Below are 16,035 nucleotides of genomic sequence, written 5' to 3' on the forward strand. Positions count from 1 at the left end.
CAGCAGGGGCAGGGGGCAATTAACCACCGTTTGTCGTAGACCCATGAATGAGGTGTCAAACCGTGCGGCTTATTCGGGAATGGGGTGCTATGACTTTTCTGAGGGGTGGGTGGTTAATTGCCCCAGCAGGGGCAGGGGCAATTAACCACCGTTTGTCGTAGACCCATGAATGAGGTGTCAAACTGTGCGGCTTATTCGGTAATGGGGTGCTATGACTTTTTTGAGGGGTGGAAGGTTAATTGCCCCAGTAGGGGGCAATTAATCACCGTTTGTCGTAGACCCATGAATGAGGTGTCAAACCGTGCGGCTTATTCGGGAATGGGGTGCTATGACTTTTCTGAGGGGTGGGCGGTAAATTGCCCCAGCAGGGGGCAATTAACCACCGTTTGTCATAGACCCATGAATGAGGTGTCAAACCGTGCGGCTTATTCGGGAATGGGGTGCTATGACTTTTCTGAGGGGTGGGCGGTTAATTGCCCCAGCAGGGGGCAATTAACCACCGTTTGTCGTAGACCCATGAATGAGGTGTCAAACCGTGCGGCTTATTCGGCAATGGGGTGCTATGACTTTTCTGAAGGGTGGGCGGTTAATTGCCCCAGTAGGGGGCAATTAACCACCGTTTTTCATAGACCCATGAATGAGGTGTCAAACTGTGCGGCTTAATCGGGTATGGGGTGCTATGACTTTTCTGAGGGGTGGGCAGTTAATTGCCCCAGCAGGGGGCAATTAACCACCGTTTGTCGTAGACCCATGAATGAGGTGTCAACCCGTGCGGCTTATTCGGGAATGGGGTGCTTTGACTTTTCTGAGGGGTGGGCGGTAAATTGCCCCAGCAGGGGGCAATTAACCACCGTTTGTCATAGACCCATGAATGAGGTGTCAACCCGTGCGGCTTATTCGGGAATGGGGTGCTATGACTTTTCTGAGGGGTGGGCGGTAAATTGCCCCAGCAGGGGGCAATTAACCACCGTTTGTCATAGACCCATGAATGAGGTGTCAAACCGTGCGGCTTATTCGGGAATGGGGTGCTATGACTTTTCTGAGGGGTGGGCGGTTAATTGCCCCAGCAGGGGCAATTGTCACAGAGAACTGAAGGAAACATTGTAATATTGGGGCCCGAGTTTTGCCACGGCAAGCACCACTCACATTTTCTTCAGGAAATGTACCTCTCTAGTTATTATTATTTTTCCGTACAAAAGTTCGGTACGTAACTAGTCCTGCACCGTTTGTCGTAGACCCATGAGTGAGGTGTCAAATCGTGCGGCCTATTTGGGAATGGGGTGCTATCATTTTTATAAGGGGTGGGAGGTTAATTGCCCCCGCAGGGGACCGAAACGTAACGTTTGCTGTTCATGCGTTTTTAATACACAATTGATTGTTTTTGGAATATAACTCGGTGTTGCTGGTCTTTTTTGGATATATATATATATATATTCATTAAGCAATTAAAAAAACACAGTTCACAGTAAAGATTTTCTTCCACTTGGGCTGTGGGTGCAGCATTGAACTATGGGAAACCAAATAAAATCAAAGTAAAATACAGTCAGTGTAGGAGTCACACTTTCAAGTCTCAATAACTGATATTCCCTAAATACATGTTGGCAAAAACTTTTACCAAAACAGTAAGGGGCCATTCTCTGCTCTACTAGGGGCCCCCCATAAAACCTTAGGCCATAGGCCTTCTACATGCAGCTATTTTACTTCTGCAGTAGTGTCAGCCATGACAGACAGAATGCAATTAAACATGTTGTACGTGTTGTGTGTAAATGTTTGTAGCAGGGAAGGTGCTGCTCCAAGTGTTTGTTGCTAAAGGGGCATTAGGGGGTGATTCTTTGGGAGCAAGTCTGTTGCACCCCATAATGCGGCCTCTGTGGGCACCCTGGGATTATCAGGTAACTCCGGGGTGCTCAAGAGACAATGAGGAAGCCTACAAAGTCTACGAAACATGTTTGGACACAAATACCTTTTAATGAATAGAGCAAGTACAGCCATGCAGGGTGGGACTGGGCTGGGGGGCCCCACTGACCCAGACCAGACCCCTGCCTGTCCTCCCCCGTCACAGAGATTATTCCGGAGTCTCCTTTCATTTTGTAGAACCTGCCCAGTCTTCTGCCCGTTGTTCTGTTTCTCCTGTAACAGGGAAACAAAAACATGATATTGAGCCTGTGAGATATTCCCATGATACAGACGCGCTACATTCTGCAATAAATATGGTGCATATGATCCAACCATAATATCCACGGCTTGTGGGTAACTTTTCCATAACATCCCAGAATATGAGGAGTTACCAAACACTTCAGTCTTTTGCCTTTCATAAATGTAACCACAGCAGGCCCAGGGCACAGTAGGGAAGGGGGGGCAGTAAGGAAAGGTGGTAATTGTAGGTAAAAATGATACGGGTTGGGGAAAGTGGAGGCAGTAAGAAAAGATGGTGACTATAGAAAACGGTGGGGACATTAGGGTCACATGGGAACAGTAGGGCAAGATGGCGACAGTAGGGGAAGATGGGAACAGTAGGGCAAGATGGCGACTGTAGGGCAAGAAGGTGATAGCTGGGCAAGTTAGAGACAGATTGCACCTTTTTACACTGCACTGCTCATAAATGATGCCAGATGTGTAGAGCAATACAAAATTGTGCCAGTAGGACACCAATACCAGATAAAGAAAACAGGGCAAGATGGAAACAGCAGGATCAGATGGAGACAGTAGGGCAAGATGGAGACAGTAGGGCAAGATGGAGACAGTAGGGCAAGATGGAGACAGTAGGACAAGATGGAGACAGTAGGAACAGATGGAGACAGTAGGACAAGATAGAGACAGTAGGAACAGATGGAGACAGTAGGACAAGATGGAGACAGTAGGACAAGATGGAGACTGTAGGGCAAGATGGAGACAGTAGGGCAAGATGGATACTGTAGGGCAAGATGGAGACAGTAGGACAAGATGTTGACAGTAGAGCAAGATGGAGACAGTAGGGCAAGATGGAGACTGTAGGGCAAGATGGAGACAGTAGGGCAAGATGGAGACTGTAGGGCAAGATGGAGACAGTAGAAAAAGATGTTGACAGTAGAGCAAGATGGAGACAGTAGGGCAAGATGGAGACTGTAGGGCAAGATGGAGACAGTAGGGCAAGATGGAGACAGCAGGGCAAGATGTTGACAGTAGAGCAAAATGGAGACAGTAGGGCAAGATGGAGACAGTAGAACAAGATGGAAACAATAGAGCAAAGATGGAGATAGTAGGGCAAGATGGAGACAGTAGGGCAAGATGGAGACAGTAGGGCAAGATGGAAACTGTAGGGCAAGATGGAGACAGTAGGACAAGATGGAGAAAATAGAGCAAAGATGGAGACAGTAGGGCAAGATGGAGACAGTAGGGCAAGATGGAGAAAATATAGCAAAGATGGAGACAGTAGGACAAGATGGAGAAAATAGAGCAAAGATGGAGACAGTAGGACAAGATGGAGACAGTAGGGCAAGATGGAGACTGTAGGGCAAGATGGAGACAGTAGGACAAGATGGAGACAGTAGGGAAAGATGGAGACAGTAGGGAAAGATGGAGACAGTAGGGAAAGATGGAAACAGCAGGGTAAGTTAGAGACAGCAGGACAAGATCAACCAACGAAAATAATTTCAAAGTTTCCCTGCCCCCCCAGGAGCCACAATAACCACAAAATCAAAGGACAGAGAATCTGGAGGGAAGACAAAGCAAGTGGGTCTGATGGGAGATTTAGTTCTACGTTTAGGGAATGTGCGCGTGTAGGTGCTTACTTGGGCCCAGGCTTTGTGGGGCCCCTCACACTAGCTGTTAAATATAAAGATATTAGGGTTACATCTTCCAGCCCCTCTTGGCAACCAGACAGCTATTGCTACTACTAAACAAACATGGAACAATCTATGCCCAATTTGGCCAGTCTGGCTAATCCAATCATTTATGGCCCATACTGATTATAGGGGGGATATGAATGGACAATGGAGCCCTAAAAAGTCTGACAGATATCTGGCCAATGCCCATTCACTTTCCTTATCTGCTCAGGTTGTTTAGTGATAGTTATTTACATGGAATTGCCCCCTATTTAGTGGCATTCTGTCCTTGGCACAGTTGTTCGGTCAGACAAATTAAGGCGGCCATACACGGGCAGATTTAAGAGCAATTCGGCAGCTTATCTGCCTGTGTATGGGCTCCCCCAACAGGCCTACCCAACCAACATCTGCCCTACAATTGGCCAGATATCAACCAGGCAGGTTTGATTTCCCTGTTGGATCAAACAGGTCCTATTTTTCGAAAATAAGCTCATAATTCTTGATTTATTAACATTTAGTTAATTTTTTTTGCCAGAAAAAAAATTTGTCAGGTTTGATCTGTCAAGGGCCACTGAGTCCTATGGAGCCTTAGATTAGTAGAGGAGCAGACTAGTCAGTGACAGCCAGTCCATCACACATTTTCAAGGGGAAGTTAATCACCCTCACTGGTTTCTATTTCACACATTTTCAAGGGGAAGTTAATCCCAACATTCCCCCAGTTTCAAGTGAATTATGACTTTTTAAAGTCATAATTATGACTTTTAATCTCATAATTATGACTTTAAAAAGTCGAAATTATGACTTTAAAAAGTCATAATTCACCGGAATTTTTTTTTTTTTTTGGTGGCCCTACTGCTCTTCCGTACATTCGGTACCACTAGATGGCAGTATAAAAATACATTTGTTGGTTCAAGAATAAAAAAAGGTTAAATGGCAGATGGAATTATTTGCTGTGTAACAGTGTCATTTAGAGATAAAAAGTGCCCCATAAATATCAGGGCAAGGATTTGAGTTTTGGGAAAACTGTAGGTTCCTTTAATACAAAAATACCTGAATATTAAAATTATAGTTCAACAATTGGTTCAGTATTTGCTGAATATTTTGTGGAGAATTTGGCCAATTGTTTACCTTGTGGATGTGCTGTATCGCTGTTAAAGGGTAAGTCCACCTTCTAGTGTGTTTATCCAATCGAGTCGGCTGGTGACTTTCATAATCGGCGAGGGGGGGCTGTGAGATGAGAAAAATGTGAGAAAAAGGTCCCAGTCGACAGATGGAAAACACAAAATAACAATTTCACATCTTGCAAAAGATAAAGCCCAGGAGGGGCAGTCATAGGCGAAGGGGTTGTTTGGGAAGGCTAAAGATGGGCCCTACTCAGACTGGCCTAAAGCTAATGGGGACTTTAGGGGATTTGCTGGTGATGTAAAAAAGAACATCTATACTATCTCTTGGGGTAAGATGCTTAGGATACATGCACTTCTGTGAGGGGTTCTCTATCCATTTGTGTTTGGGATGAGTTGGCTTCATTTTATTTTAGTTTGTCTTATAACGAGATAGGCAGTGGGTACTGACACACCTGGCACATTATATACAGTGAGTCTGTAGGTACAAACCCGGCACAATTTATACAGTGAGTCTGTAGTTACAAACCCGGCACATTATATACAGTGAGTCTGTAGGTACAAACCCGGCACATTATATACAGCGAGTCGGTAGGTACAAACCCGGCCCCATATATACAGCTAGTCTGTAGTTACAAACCCGGCACATTATATACAGCGAGTCTGTAGGTACAAACCCGGCACATTATATACAGCGAGTCTGTAGGTACAAACCCGGCACATTATATACAGTGAGTCTGTAGGTACAAACCCGGCACATTATATACAGCTAGTCTGTAGTTACAAACCCGGCACATTATATAAAGCGAGTCTGTAGGTACAAACCCGGCAAATTATATACAGCGAGTCTGTAGGTACAAACCCGGCACATTATATACAGTGAGTCTGTAGTTACAAACCCGGCACATTATATACAGCGAGTCTGTAGGTACAAACCCGGCACATTATATACAGCTAGTCTGTAGTTACAAACCCGGCACATTATATACAGCGAGTCTGTAGGTACAAACCCGGCACATTATATACAGCGAGTCTGTAGGTACAAACCCGGCACATTATATACAGCGAGTCTGTAGGTACAAACCCGGCACATTATATACAGTGAGTCTGTAGGTACAAACCCGGCACATTATATACAGTGAGTCTGTAGGTACAAACCCGGCACATTATATACAGTGAGTCTGTAGGTACAAACCCGGCACATTATATACAGCGAGTCTGTAGGTACAAACCCGGCACATTATATACAGCGAGTCTGTAGGTACAAACCCGGCACATTATATACAGCGAGTCTGTAGGTACAAACCCGGCAAATTATATACAGCGAGTCTGTAGGTACAAACCCGGCACATTATATACAGTGAGTCTGTAGTTACAAACCCGGCACATTATATACAGTGAGTCTGTAGGTACAAACCCGGCACATTATATACAGCTAGTCTGTAGTTACAAACCCGGCACATTATATACAGCGAGTCTGTAGGTACAAACCCGGCACATTATATACAGCGAGTCTGTAGGTACAAACCCGGCACATTATATACAGCGAGTCTGTAGGTACAAACCCGGCACATTATATACAGTGAGTCTGTAGGTACAAACCCGGCACATTATATACAGCGAGTCTGTAGGTACAAACCCGGCACATTATATACAGCGAGTCTGTAGGTACAAACCCGGCACATTATATACAGCGAGTCTGTAGGTACAAACCCGGCACATTATATACAGCGAGTCTGTAGGTACAAACCCGGCACATTATGTACAGCAAGTCTGTAGGTACAAACCCGGCACATTATATACAGTGAGTCTGTAGGTACAAACCCGGCACATTATGTACAGCAAGTCTGTAGGTACAAACCCGGCACATTATATACAACGAGTCTGTAGGTACAAACCCGGCACATTATATACAGCGAGTCTGTAGGTACAAACCTGGCACATTATATACAGTGAGTCTGTAGGTACAAACCCGGCACATTATATACAGCGAGTCTGTAGGTACAAACCCGGCACATTATATACAGTGAGTCTGTAGGTACAAACCTGGCACATTATATACAGCGAGTCTGTAGGTACAATCCCGGCACATTATATACAGCGAGTCTGTAGGTACAAACCCGGCACATTATATACAGTGAGTCTGTAGGTACAAACCTGGCACATTATATACAGTGAGGCGCAGTCTGTGGGAGTGGGATGATACAGTATAGAACCTGTGGGAGTGTGAGGATACAGTATAGAACCTGTGGGAGTGGGAGGATACAGTGTAGAACCTGTGGGAGTGGCATGATGATACAGTATAGTACGTTACCTTAAATTAAACCTCTCTAAAACTGAACTGGTTCTCTTTCCCCCATCCAATGCCCACATTGTTCCTGAGGTATCTATAACGGTTAACAATTCTACCATCACCCCATCTTCCCAGGCCCGGTGCCTTGGGGTTATCCTTGATTCTGCCCTGTCCTTCACTCCTCATATCCAATCACTTATCAAATCATGTCACTTTCACCTAAGAAATATCTCCAAAATCCGATCATTTATCACCCAAGATGCTGCCAAAATTCTTATTCACTCTCTTATAATATCTCGCCTGGACTACTGTAACTCCCTATTAATTGGCCTTCCCATCCAAAGACTGTCCCCTCTCCAGTCCATAATGAATACTGCTGCCAGGCTCATACACCTCTCCAACCGCTCCTCCTCTGCCGTGCCGCTCTGCCAATCCCTGCACTGGCTTCCCCTACCATCCAGGATAAAATTCAAACTCCTGACTCTTACATTCAAAGCAGTTCATAACTCTGCCCCACCCTACATCTCTGAACTTATCTCTAGGTACCATCCAACCCGCTTGTTACGCTCCTCTACTGACCTGCTCCTTAGCTCCTCTCTCATTCCCTCCTCACACACTCGCATTCAAGACTTTGCAAGGGCTGCCCCCCTTCTCTGGAATTCGCTCCCACAAACTGTCAGACTTTCTCCCAATCTCTCTGCCTTCAAGAGATCTCTAAAAACACATTTATTCAGAGAAGCTTACCCTAATCTAGTTTAGCAACACCCTGTGCCCCACCTCTCACAACTCTGGTCTTGCCCATTCCCACACCTTGTGTCTCAACCCTTTCTCCTTGTAGATTGTAAGCTCTTTTGGGCAGGGCCCTCTTCACCTCTTGTATCGGTTATTGATTGCTTTATATGTTACTCTGTATGTCCAATGTATGTAACCCACTTATTGTACAGCGCTGCGGAATATGTTGGCGCTTTATAAATAAATGTTAATAATAATAATAATAATAAATACCTGTGGGAGTGTAAGGATACAGTATAGTACCTGTGGGAGTGGGAGGATACAGTGTAGTACCTTTGGGAGTGGCATGATGATACAGTATAGTACCTGTGGGAGTGTGAGGATACAGTATAGAACCCGTGAGAGTGGGAGGATACAGTATAGAACCTGTGGGAGTGGGAGGATACAGTATAGTACCTGTGGGAGTGTGAGGATACAGTATAGAACCCGTGAGAGTGGGAGGATACAGTATAGAACCTGTGCGAGTGGGAGGATACAGTGTAGTACCTGTGGGAGTGGGAGGATACAGTATAGAACCTGTGGGAGTGGCATGGTGATACAGTATAGTACCTGTGTGAGTGGGAGGATACAGTATAGTACCTGTGGGAGTGGGAGGATATAGTATAGTACCTGTGGGAGGATACAGTATAGTACCTGTGGGAGGATGCAGTGTAGTACCTTTGGGAGTGGGATGAGGATACAGTATAGTACCTGTGGGAGTGGGAGGATATAGTATAGTACCTGTGGGAGGATACAGTATAGTACCTGTAGGAGTGGGAGGATATAGTATAGTACCTGTGGGAGTGGAAGGATATAGTATAGTACCTGTGGGAGGATACAGTATAGTACCTGTGGGAGTGGGAGGATATAGTATAGTACCTGTGGGAGTGGGAGGATATAGTATAGTACCTGTGGGAGGATACAGTATAGTACCTGTGGGAGTGGGAGGATACAGTATAGTACCTGTGGGAGTGGCATGATGATACAGTATAGTACCTGTGGGAGTGGGAGGATACAGTATAGTACCTGTGGGAGTGGCATGATGATACAGTATAGTACCTGTGGGAGTGGGAGGATACAGTATAGTACCTGTGGGAGTGGCATGATGATACAGTATAGTACCTGTGGGAGTGGGAGGATACAGTATAGTACCTGTGGGAGTGGGATGATACAGTATAGAATCTGTGGGAGTGGGAGGATATAGTATAGTACCTGTGGGAGGATACAGTATAGTACCTGTGGGAGTGGGAGGATACAGTGTAGTACCTTTGGGAGTGGGATGAGGATACAGTATAGTACCTGTGGGAGTGGGAGGATACAGTGTAGTACCTGTGGGAGTGGGAGGATTCAGTATAGTACCTGTGGGAGTGGGAGGATACACTATAGTACCTGTGGGAGTGGGAGGATACAGTGTAGTACCTGTGGGAGTGGGTGGATTCAGTATAGTACCTGTGGGAGTGGAAGGATACACTATAGTACCTGTGGGAGTGTGAGGATACAGTATAGTACCTGTGAGAGTGGGAGGATACAGTATAGTACCTGTGGGAGTGTGAGGATACAGTATAGTACCTGTGAGAGTGGGAGGATACAGTATAGTACCTGTGGGAGTGGGAGGATACAGTATAGTACCTGTGGGAGTGGGAGGATACAGTATAGTACCTGTGGGAGTGGGAGGATACAGTATAGTACCTGTGGGAGTGGGATAAAAAGTTCACAGTTGGTACTTAGGTAAAGTTACAGCCTGCAGATCCTTCATATCTGCCTTCATTTCTGCACTGCCTTCAGTTTGTAATATCTCCCCAGCCCTGCCCACACCTGATCCTTGATTGGTTAGTTTTACTGTCTGTCAAGAGATCTGTGTTCTGACTGGAGAAGCAGCAAAAAAATGACCCAATCAGGGGGTGCGGCTGAATGGCGCGGGAGTGGGACGTACTTGTACTGAGCTCCGTGTTACAGATAAAAAGCAGATTTTGGCGATTCCTGGCAAGATGGGGAAGCACAACAAGCACATTTCATCTGCCAACTACTCCGGGCATAAGGACTTACCTCTTTCAGGCGGCATGAAACAGTTCTTTCCCCGCTCACAAGAGACACCCGAACCGCCGGACGGAGACAACATGGCAGAGGCGCCTCGTGGTCCGTCGGGCCTTGCATTAGCCCAGAGCCACACGCGGTCTCAGGCACAGCCTCGGGGGGAAGCGCAAACCTGGAAGACATGTTTAATATACTGTCACTAATGCCGCGCAAATCCCATTTGCAGACTTTGGGCACTGACCTTAAACATACAATATACACAGAGACTGCAGCACTAAAACAAGAATTAGTGAGTGTGAGAGACACGTTAGTAGAACTGGGGGAGCGCAGCATATCATATAAATGGGGTGTTCCTTTTGCACTACTAGCACATAAAGGCGGTAAGGCTTTTGCCCCACGGTATCCCATGGCAACAGCACAATTCTGCCAACAACTGGACATACCTGTTCCAGGCATCACAGAATGGCGCAACTATATTCTAGGGGCACCGGAGGAAGGTCTCCCGACCCAACCGCCCGAGGTACCCCCCCCCGCTTCCCAGGAGAGATGCGACCCCATCCAGACAGTGGGGGAAGCGATACCCAATCCCCAGCTCTCTCGCCCAGTGTCCCCCGAGACAAGCGACACTCGGGAAATCTTTAATAACCCATACAACTTGCCTGCTTCCTACCTAAATATAGCTAAGTCTCATAACTGAATGGGACATCGCTCATGATAATAATATGTAAATCCCAGGGTGTGTATCTGCCCCCTATATGGAAATGTATATAGTTATCCTATTCCTCCTTATACTGAAGGTTCCCAAACCTTATAGGAAGCTCAGTCCTAACTTTCTCCCCCCTTCCTTCCCTCCCCCCTCTATATACCTTCTTAAACTGCCCCCCCAAACCTACTTTGCTTCCTGCGCTGAACCATAAACACAGGATACAGTATAATATGTGTATGTTTAACCTATTTTGAAAATGTTGTTTAATATAATATATATAATAATATAATGTTAATCATTTTTGGAATTTGATGTTCTGACTCTCTCTGATTGAGCTTTTCAGACAGTGGACAAATAGACATGGTTTCCCCCTGCAGATGTTCCCCAACGGACAAACCCCAGATAACCTGACAGGACTGGTCCAAATCTCAACTCCATATACCTCCATTAGGTCAGTAACATGGAGACAAGAAAAATATCAGATATCCCCAACCTTCCTCAACCCCCCCCAAAGGAGTTGCCCCCTATACCACGAGTGTAGATTAAACTGCTCATACCAGTTTCTCTAGTGGTTTTTGTTTCTCCCCAGTTATTATCTTTCTTACTCCCTCTTCACCCAAAGTCCATATCCCATTTTTCTTCTCCCCCTTCTCTCCTGACTTTCTTATATCTCCCCCCAGGTGGAAGGAACAATCTATAATGCCTTATCCCAAACCCAAACTCTCCAAACCCACATCTACACGATCAATGCAAATGGATGAAACTCACCTTGGGAAAGGAGAGCCTTGTTGCAAGAATTCAAAGCTAAAAAGATACAGGTTGCGCTGATCCAGGAGACACATTACTGAAATGTTATGACAAATATGATTCCACGATCATACACAGCCCCCCCCACAATCTACAAAAGTCAGAGGCACAGCCATTGTCCTGGCTAATAACCTACAATTAGAGATTAGAGCTGCCAAAACGGACCCTCAGGGAAACGACACATTTCTCAAAGGGAAACTGAACTCCCTTACGTACACATTTGCCTCAATCTACCTACCTGGCAAAGAACAGACTGATATCATGAACAAGATCCATGATTTGCTGCTTCTGTTTGCGGAAGGGATTTTAATAGTAGGGGGGGATATCCACACCCCACTAGAACCCAAACTAGACTGCTCCTCTGGAACATCATCCCTCCCATTTAAACAAATTAAAAGGCTTAAACAACAACTACATTCGCTTCAACTACTAGATAGCCGGAGAACTCTCCATCCCCAGGATAAAAATGACTCCTTCTATTCACATAGCCATGACACATATAACAGAATCGACTATATATATTTATCTCACAAAGCACTAGATCATATGTGTCAAACTGGCGGCCCGCGGGCCACATCCGGCCCGGCATGTAATTATATCCGTCCCGCTGTGACACATGCGCAGTAGGGGTTGGTGCTTGCATTCACCGTCATTCAAACGGACAGACAGAGACAGAGAGAGAGACAGAGAGCTGGAGGGAGAAACCAGGAGTTCTGGCGCTTGCTTGATTTTTTGGCTGCTGCTGCCTGCTGGCATAGGTACAAACTGGGGCCAAATTGGGTAATATACAGTGTTGGCTGCTGCTGCCCCAGGAACAGATGGGGGGCAATAAGATGGCCGCTTGCACAGGTACATGGGGCAATATGGCTGCTGGCAAAGGTACATGGGACAATAATATAGCTACTGGCTCAGGTACACGGGACAATATGGCTGCTGGCACAGGTACATTGGGCAATAATGTGGCTGCTGGCACAGGTACATGGGGGCAATAATGTGGCTGCTGGCACAGGTACATGGGGCAATAATGTGGCTGCTGGCACAGGTACATGGGGCAATAATGTGGCTGCTGGCACAGGTACATGGGGCAATAATATGGCTGCTGGCACAGGTACATGGGGCAATAATATAGCTGCTGTCTCAGGTACATGGGGCAATATGATGGCTGCTGGCGCAGGTACATGGGGCAATATGATGGTTGCTGGCACAGGTACATGGGGGCAATATGATGGCTGCTGGCACAGGTACATGGGGCAATATGATGGCTGCTGGCACAGGTACATGGGGCAATATGATGGCTGCTGGCACAGGTACATGGGGGCAATATGATGGCTGCTGCTGGCACAGGTACATGGGGGCAATATGATGGCTGCTAGCACAGGTACATGGGGGCAATATGATGGCTGTTGCTGGCACAGGTACATGGGGGCAATATGATGGCTGCTGGCACAGGTACATGGGGCAATAGGATGGCTGCTGGCACAGGTACATGGGGCAATAGGATGGCTGCTGGCACAGGTACATGGGGCAATATGATGGCTGCTGGCACAGGTACATGGGGCAATATGATGGCTGCTGGCACAGGTACATGGGGCAATATGATGGCTGCTGCAGTATTGACAGTATTTAAGTAAGTAAGTAAGTAGAGTTTAATTGTCATCCCAACAATATAATTACAAGTACACAGTGGGACGAAATATCGTCCTCTTGAATCAAAAAAAGGTGCAATACATAACTATAATTACTATAATAATAAAAAATTAAATTAAATTGAATAAAAAAAAAAATCACAGAACTGTGCAACACAAAATCAGTGCAGTGGTAAGGTAAAATGACTAAATGAATAAGCAGTACAATACAAAATAGTGCAATATTGTAATTATTGGAGAGGGGTAAACAGCATTATAAACATTGTGTTTATAATGTATATATTTAGCTAGTATGGTGTGCGCAATACGAATACATAATTGATGTCAATGCAATATATTCCTCTGGAGTACTACATAGGCTAAAGTAGAATGAACAACCCTGAAAACCAAATGTTAACGCACAGACAGTATCCCCCATACACACTGCCCCCATAGAAAGTGCCCCCAATTTCCTCCATAGATAGTACCCCCCCATAGAAAGTGCCCCATAGACAGTACGCCCCATAGAAAGAACCCCCAATTGACCCCATAGACAGTGCCCCCATATACAGTATCCCGCCATAGAAAGCACCCCCAACTGACCCCATAGACAGTACCCCCCATACACAGTGCCCTCATAGACAGTACCTCCCATACACAGTGCTCCCATAGACACTCCTTCTTCTGCGGCTCCTGCTGCGGTGGCGACAGGTCCTTTTATAAGGTTGCGCCCCATGGGTACGTGTGATGTCAATTCGCAAGCGAGCGGATCTTAATGTGTATGGCCACCTTTAGAGTGGGGAGTTATTAAGTGGACCTGTAGCTTTAGGATGTATAGAAGCTGATGATACTCAGGGTGGGGAAATAATAAGAGCTGACGTGTACACTACACTTCTTTATGCTTTTGAATAGTGATGAGCGAATCTGTCCCGCTTTGCTTCATCAGAAAATTTGCAAATCTTTCAAAAAATTTGCAAAACGTCAAAAATGTCACACATCAAAAGAAATTTGTCGCCCGCGACTATTCTTTTGATGTGCGACTATTTATTTTGACGCGTGACTATTTATTTTGACCCAAGACTATTATTTTGACGCCTGCGACTATTTATTTTTATGTGAGACTATTCTTTTGATGCCCGCGACTATTTATTTTGACGCAAGACTATTCTTTAGAATAGAGACAATTTTTGGTCATGTGGCGAATTTTTCCGCGGCAAATTTTTTCATCCGTTTCGCGAAACAATCTGCCAATGGCGTAATGTGGAAATTCGCCATTAATCCATGCCCATCACTACTTTTGAAATAGGGGAAACAGGACGACTAATGGGGTCAGTGGGTTGTGTCACAGGTATGTAATCCCCATACATGGGCTGTTGCCCAAAAGACTAAGGGGCTGATTTACTAATCCACGAATCTGAATGGGAAAAATTCGGATTGGAAAACGAACATTTTGCGACTTTTTCGTATTTTTTGCAACTTTTTCATAGACATTACAAATTTCGTGAATTGTTGCGACTTTTTCATAGCCATTATGACTTTCGTGAATTGTTGTGACTTTTTCATAGCCAGTATGACTTTCGCGAATTGTCGCGACTTTTTCGTATTGAGTGCTCGAAAAAGTCGCAAAATACCGATCATTACGAAAAAACGCATTTGGACGCTTTCTGGACGTTCCTGGATTAGTAAATGTGCCCCTAAGACTATAAAGATAGACAGGATACAGTCACTTGTAGATGCTCTGAATGCTGTGAGATCAACTATTCCGGCTCTACTGGACAGAGCCATATTGGGCATAAACCCTGGTAACTTTGTCCAGTTAGGGCTTGATGGTGACAACATACTCAATTCAGTTTTTTCACCCAAACACTTTATAGAGTAATGTGAAATGCCTTGCCAGTGATTACTGGGGGTTACTGCAATCACAAACAGCCATACAAGTGGCAGAGGAAAGTCAATAGTTAAAAGGCAAATCATCAGGGGTAACAGACAGTGGTTGCATAACTAAGGGGGGGCTGTACAACTGCTTTGTTCCCACAAACCATACCCGGTTTCATTAGGGGCCTGATGCCAGTGGAGGGGCGTTTTTCTGCAGGCCGAGAATATGCCCCTTCACTAGCATCGGCCCCCTAACCTGCAACGCTCAGAACCCCTGTTTTGGCCCAGATGTAGGCACATGTATGGGAGATCGGCAAAACAAATGCATTATTACAATCTATATAGAAAAGTACAATGACATTATTTACAAAATTTATTGAAATATATAATTTCTTTATTGAACAATGATATAGACATTTATAACAGCATAATTTACAAAATACATGGAAATATATACATCTACTTTTTATAAAAATATCATTATAATATTTAAAAATTACATAACAAAATAGAATAACATTTATACTATAACGTTCCATTTAGGTAGGAACCAGTGTGCGACAGCTGAATGCAAAGTTTGACTCTTATATAGCAGGAACTCCCAGCCCTTCCCGGTCTTCACCGACGCCCTTTTGGGGCCCCGGAACTTTCTGCTGCGGGCCAAGCTGGGGTCCTGCAAACGTTCAGAGTTCAGATGAAAATACGAGGTACCTGCTCAAGTTTAAAACGCTTGAGCAGGTACTGATAAATAACCAGAATCCAGCTTGGGCAAGGAGAGCATGAGAAATCAGTTTAAATAGCCGGGTTTTGGCGCCAAAAACAGCAAGGAAATGAGGTAATACAAACAAACAGAAAACCTTTACCAAGATGGCGTCAACCGGCTTCATGTGCGCAAATTATATTATTTCCAAATTTTATAGAAAAATAGAATTCTATTATTTTAATAGCAAAATAGAATTACATTTTTTTTACAATTTTTTTAGAAAAATAGAATATAAAT

This window comes from Xenopus tropicalis, chromosome 10 (genome assembly GCF_000004195.4).
Source record: "Xenopus tropicalis strain Nigerian chromosome 10, UCB_Xtro_10.0, whole genome shotgun sequence".
NCBI lineage: Eukaryota > Metazoa > Chordata > Amphibia > Anura > Pipidae > Xenopus > Xenopus tropicalis.